Source organism: Canis lupus, chromosome 27, assembly GCF_048164855.1.
Source record: "Canis lupus baileyi chromosome 27, mCanLup2.hap1, whole genome shotgun sequence".
In the NCBI taxonomy this organism is placed as follows: Eukaryota; Metazoa; Chordata; class Mammalia; order Carnivora; family Canidae; genus Canis; species Canis lupus.
This window is the reverse complement of record NC_132864.1, coordinates 8,012,515-8,019,466: the sequence shown is the minus strand read 5'-3', so window position 1 is coordinate 8,019,466 and position 6,952 is coordinate 8,012,515.

Below are 6,952 nucleotides of genomic sequence, written 5' to 3'. Positions count from 1 at the left end.
AAGGCATCCACAGTCACAAAAAAACAGAAGATCCTCACATCACCTACACTCTGATGGCCCAAGACATTGCATCTCCGAAGGGAGCCCAAATATCCTCGAAAGAGTACCCCCAGAAGAAACAAGCATGACCACGATGCCATCGTCAAGTTCTCCTTGACCACCAAGTCAGCCATGAAGAACATAGAAGACAACAACACATTTGTGTTCATCGTGGACGCCAAGGCCAACAAGCACCAGATCGAACAGGCTGGGGAGACACTCTATGACATTGACACAGCCAATGTCACCACGCTGACCTGCCTGATGGAGAGAAGATTGCGTATGTCTGACTGGCTTCTGACTCTGATGCTTTGGATGTTGTCAGCAAAATTGGGATCATCTAAACTGGGTCCATCTGGCTAAATCTAAATATAAATTTTTCACCATAAAAAAAAAAACAGGAAGTCTTACAGGAAGTCATCCCATACCATGATGGCTAGTGATGTTTTATACCCCTAAGTGACAGAGAACTCCCTAAATGTATCCCATGAAATCCCAATTAAATGTAACCCAAGCAAAACTGCCTCTTAGTCAGATCTCAAAAATGCCCACAGCCTGCCTGAGAACACCAGCATAAGGAAAAGTCTCAACTGAAAGGTACAATCCTCTTAAATTATTGCAGTGAAAATAACTTACTTGAGTGGATTTTATGAACACATTGCTAGATCCTTTCCAGGGTCTTGTGAGGGTTCATACAAGTGAGAGTCTCAGAAAATTAAACTTCATTAGCTTCACAATAAATCTGCCTCTTGGGATCCCTGAGTGGTGTAGCGGTTTGGCGCCTGACTTTGGCCCAGGGCGCGATCCTGGAGACCCAGGATCGAATCCCACGTCGGGCTCCCGGTGCATGGAGCCTGCTTCTCCCTCTGCCTGTGTCTCTGCCTCTCTCTCTCTCTCTCTCTCTCTCTGTGTGTGTGTGTGTGACTGTCATAAATAAAAAAATAAATTAAAAAAAAATAAATCTGCCTCTTGACAAGCTAAGGACTAAATTGCTCCATATACAAAGAGCTCTTGTAAATCAATAAGACCAACAATCCAGTATAAAAATTGGCAAAGGATGTAGATCCACAGTTCAGTACCCTCCAATAAAAAAAAAAAAAAGAGGTGTGGCTGCAACACAATGTCCAATACATATTAAGTGGAAAAAAAGAAAAAAATAATAAATACTGTATGTATGTATTCCCTTGTTTGCATATAAAAGAGGAACACTTGATATTTCAGGAAGTTTATACACAACAGTAAGAGTGGTTGCCTCTTGAGAGAGAGAGGGACGAGAAACTAAGAATTGAGTATTCAAGATCCCACTTCCTTTGGCACAGTGTGAATATTTTCCATGTGCAGGTATTACTATACATTATAGTAATACATATACATATATATGTATTTTTTTATTCAAAGCACTATTATATAATAGAACCTATTGAACCTAAAAACCTAAAAGAGGTAAATTTTACTGTAATTAAAATTTAAAAATCATAGATATTTTAAGCAGTTATTGAGTGTTATTATATAGTATGTCATGGATATTATATATACACATATTAAATACATAATACATGTTAAATTAATACCATTGTGTGTGCACACACAGAAGACATACTGAAATGTGCCCATTATTTAACATTTGTTTTACTCTGGCTGCTGGACTGGGTGGGGATGGGTGATCAGAGTAGTAGAAAAGTCTGAAAATTCATGCCAGATTTAATGTGTGTCACTGTTACTATTTGCATCAGGTGCAGCTCGTAATCCTGCGTAAAATTGGTCTGAACACATCCAATTATACACGGTAGAAAAACACACAGAAAAGCAGCCTAAGACAAAAATGACAGTTGAAAATCCACCAAGATAACACGCCACATTTTTTTTAATTTTTATTTATTTATGATAGTCACACACAGAGAGAGAGAGAGAGAGGCAGAGACACAGGCAGAGGGAGAAGCGGGCTCCATGCACCGGGAACCCGAGGTGGGATTCGATCCCAGGTCTCCAGGATCGCGCCCTGGGCCAAAGGCAGGTGCCAAACCGCTGTGCCACCCAGGGATCCCCAATACGCCACATTTTAAAACAGCAGGTTAATACCTATGTTCAGTTTGAAGCCAGACCCCAGGGGTCTGGGACCACACAGGGCCCCCTCACCCTGCAGGGATGTAGGGACAGTGGACACTCACACAGCAGGTGCCTGGCCCACCCTCCCTGCAACCAGCAGCTCCCTCTACACCCACCTCAATAGCCGCTCTGTGTTAGGGAAACCACGGTCCCCCAGGGGACAGTGGTGGGTCAGTGACTCAGAATGGCTGCCGGGTGAACCTCAGGCCACTGAAACTCTGCCTTAGGTCCCTAGTCCACTCGGACACCTGCTCGGAGTCATGGACTGAATGGCCAGCCAGAGAGGATGAGTATCTCCAAGCCCTCATCATCCGCCTAAGGACCATGCTGGTCTCTCCACTTAGATGTGTTGGCCAGAGGAATTGGGCAATCAAGAAGCCTTTACCAGCACTCACTGTGCCAGCAGCCCTGGGTGCTCAGGCCACGGTGGCAAACAGCTCCCCACTTTCCTGGTGCTGTGCTGGGGACAGGGAGGTGGCCAGGGGTGCGGAGGGTGAGCCCCCGCTGTTCTGGAGGCCCACCCTCAGAAGGTGACCAGGATCAGGACTTGGGCTGTGGGAGGAACTGTAGAGGCCCTGTGGGGCCACAGTCCAGGCAGTCAGAGCTCACTCTGAGAAACAGGAACCAGCAGAGGCTCCACACAGAAGGGTGTGACCTCGTGCCTTCTGCTGTCACTGGGTCATAGCAATAGTCTGGGGGCAGGAGGCCAGTCAACAAGAAAGTTGCTGGCTGCAGAGAGAACACAGATGGAAGAGAGGCTGCGATGTTGCTCTGGGCCAGGGCAGGGGCGAGGAATCCTAGGGGCAGTGGCACGGACGCAGTGGCTGGCACTTTCCCGGCATCACCATCAGAATGGCCCGAGGAGCAGAGACACTCCGACCCCAGCTGCCTGGCGCTTCTGTGGGAGCAGCCCGCAGTCCACACGCACCGAGACATAACATTCAAGCCCAAAGTTTCCAGAGACGTGGTTTCTCTTGTTTTATCTTTCTTCTGCTTAGCGCCTGTGTTTTTCTCAAGTCCCTTTAAGAACAAGCTGAGAGTTGTTTACAGCATTTGGAATTTCTCCAAAAGTTTATAGAAAGAATGGCTTGACGCCCAACAAAACAAAGCACTGGTGACCTCTTGGCGGGATTGTATTGGGGACATTTCAGGCCGTCTTGGGCAGCAATGAATCATTTCAGCTGCTCCTTGTTTGCTCACATCAAAAAAAAACTGAAACTATTTACCCCAACAGCTCATGGGCAGGAAGAGGGTCTTTGTGACAGGTGTCTTCAGTTGGTTGGGAAACTCCTATCAGGAATTTCAAAACTGTGTGCATCTTGGCAAGTGCAGAGATCATCCCAGCAGTGAAATCAGCATCAGCTTCCCTGCCTGCAGCCCAGGAAACCCAGCAATCTGAGGCAACAGGGGCTCATTCCCCCCAGACAAGGCTTTGGCAGAACAGCTTAAAATTTAAATCAGGGTTTGCAATGTCAGATGCCTAAGGGGACCCAGTGAGTTGATAAATGAACGGAAAAACGGACTGAGGGTGAAAATCCTATGTCCCTCCAGGGATCTCTTACCTTCTGGCTTTTTTTAAAAGATGTTATTTATTTATTCATGAGAGACACAGAGAGAGAAGCAAAGACACAGGCAGAGGGAGAAGCAGGCTCCCTGTGGGGAGCCCGATGCAGGACTCAATCCCAAAACACTGGGATTACAACCTTCTGGCTTTTAATAGGGATGTGGGTGCTAAAAGCATTTCATTTCTACTTAATTCTACTATAATAAAAATGAGAAGAGAACACAAGGTCTGTGTTGCTAGACCCCAAACACGGTGTGTGCCGAGGTTATCAGCGTGCTGGGGCCGCCAGAACAAAGTAGCCCAGACTGGGGGCTTCCACCATCGAGATCCACTTGCTCACCGTCCCGGAGGCAGGCAGCCTGGAAGCAGGGTGTCAGCAGGGTCAACCAACCTGAGACCCCTCTCCCTGGCATGCAGACACCTGGCCCCCACATCTTTATCTGGTCTCCCCCCACCCCGCCCACCCCCCGTGCGTGTCCATGCCCAGATCTCTTCTTAGCAGCACACCTGTCAGATCGGATCAGGGTTCTGTGGGGCTGGGCGTTAGGATGTCAACATACGCTTTGTGGGGCACACAATTCAGCCCATTGCAGTGAAGGCACACCAACGACCAGCCGGAGCAGAGGGGCACTGCCACACCTAGAAGGGGGGTGGGGTGGAGGGGGCTTACCCTGCCAGGGACAGAGCTGCTGCCCAGAGGCAGGGCCACACCACAGGACAGCTTCTAATGGAGCTGACCCCGGGGACACTGAAGAGAGAGAGAAATACCCTATCTTCTCCTTCTCTTGCTCCCTGGCCTCCAGCCAATGCCTCCCCGGCTGAGCCTCCCTAGAACCACTTTGCAAGGACGCTGGGCATGTAATTTCAGAGGCCAGTCCTACTGCTGAAGCAGAACAGGAAAGGAAGGGCCTGGGCCTGAGGGCAGGCCAGCAAAAGACCTGCTCAGGGGGCCCCCTCATGGAGGCTCCAGCCCAGGGTCACCTGCAGGAATGGGATCTTCTGGTTCTTCCAAACAAACTGGGATCTGTGTTTTAGTCTGACATCTTCCAATTATTTTAACTCTGTGCAGGTTGCCAGGATGCAACATGTGGTTTAAAATGACAGAGATGTTTGGGGGTCCCTGGGGGGCTGTCGGTTGAGCTTCCCACTTGTGGTTTCGGCTCAGGTCATGATCTCAGGGCCATGAGATCAAGCCCCATGTCAGGTTCCACACTGAGTGCAGTCTGCTTGGGACTCTCCCTCTCTTTCTGCCCCTCCCCCCACTCACACACGATCTCTCTCTCTCTCTCTCAAATAAATAAATATTCAAAGTGACAAAGATGCTTGATAGAAGTTTGTTCAGACAAATGCATGAAATGCCCAGGACCTCAGTCATGGTGCTACACTCCCGACCTAGTGGCACCTCAGGAGGACAAAGCCTGTGACACGGGGCAAGCCACCATTCCCCCAGCCCACCTGGGGTTCTGGATAAAGCAGGAAGCAGGAGGATTTGAGGGTGAACTAACTCTCTCCCACAACACCAGGGGTCAGTCACTGTCCCACCCAGAGGGAATTCCAAAAGCTCCTAAACCAGAGGATCCAGCAGACAGTCACAAGGATTCAGATCTCACAGAGCTGCCTCCCAGACCCACGACCCAAGAAGATGGCTTGTGACAAACAACAGTGGAACCTAAGACAAGGACAGATGAGAAAGGGTTTGCTGTCCGGCCTGAGATGAGGGCACTGGCCAATCTCTCATGGGAGAAATGACAGCAGAATCCCACCCCACCCCCAAGATAATCTGTAATTGGGCACAGGTCTAAGTTATTTGTATGATCCACATAATTTTTAAATTGAACTTGAGGACAAGATTTCAAAACCTCATGACTACATGTGTACATCTAGACTTCTGACTTAAGTAGAAAAGTCAGGGCTGCCGACACTAGGCCCTTGCAGCCTCAGGTTGATAGTGGATGCCACTCCTCCTCCCCTCCTGCTCACTTGATCCCACTTGGTAGGCTTAACTCAGAGTCCCTGGAACCATGTGGGTTTGTGAACTCTGAGTCACGTGACAACATCTGCCAAATATGCGCGCAGACCGCAGCGTACAGCGTATCATACAACAGAGAAAGACGGAAAAGAGGCGTGTCCACGTGGGAGCAGAGACAAGCCATGTGGCCCCACTGCCCAGAGAAGACCCCTGGCAGGAAGCCCAGAAAAGGGCTCTTGGCAAAACTTGACCTCCACCTGACACCTGCCCTCCCCCTGGATGGCAATGGGACCTTCTTTCTGCAAAGGTGCTCTTCATTTTCTGGACATGCTCAGATCTCTTGTGAAAGGCATGTTCCCTCGAGAGGAGAGTCTATGATTGGGTTTTTTTAATGGAATCAACTTGACCTTTCTTGCATTATTCTGATAACCCCAAAATCAAAGCCGCAGAATGTGAAGGTAAAGCATCTGTTTCAACTATTAAAAATGAGTTTCAACAAAAGGTGGTTACAGATGTAGGTCTCCACTTTCCCTCCATATAAACTCCCCATTAGGCAGATCCAAGGGAGTCCTAAGGAGGGACTATCACGTCTGGGAGTCCTCTCAGTACGTGATAGTGAATCCCTTCACTTACTGTGCTTACATGGGGTGGCACCCTGCTTCCTCCACTGGAGACCCGGGATGAGAACACCACTCTGACAAACATCAGACAGACTGATGGATGGTAACCTTAGACCAGTCCCATGGTACGAAAGATCCTTAAACCTCCTTCCCTGGGAAATAAACCAACAGAATCCTGCTCACATGCATTCCCCTCAGCTGCCTCCTTTCTGGTGCCCATCCCCAAATGGGTTGGAATTGGAAGCCTGGGCTCCTGAACCACCCAGAACCCGCTACCAGCACAGCACTGTAAACCAGAGCTGGCCTGCACTGCAGGTCATACCACGCACTCTGCAAAACCAAACAGAGCTAAACAAATTAAGTTCATAACTACATCCTTTCCAAGCCAGCAGAGTCCCCAGAGTGTAACAAAGGTTCTTTTCTTGGAATGCAGCTAATTGGAGCACCAAATATAAACATCCTGGTTTGGTTAATTTTCCATCTGGGATTTAGCATTCTACGGCTACAAGAGATAGGAGGAATTCTAGAAAGTGACTCCCTATTTGTCAGGATCTCACAAAAGGGTAGAAAATAAACATGCTTTCAGAGACAAGCAGAACTCATCAACGTGGTAAGGAGGGCAGTGTTAGGGGGAAGAGGGCAGCCTGCAGTAAC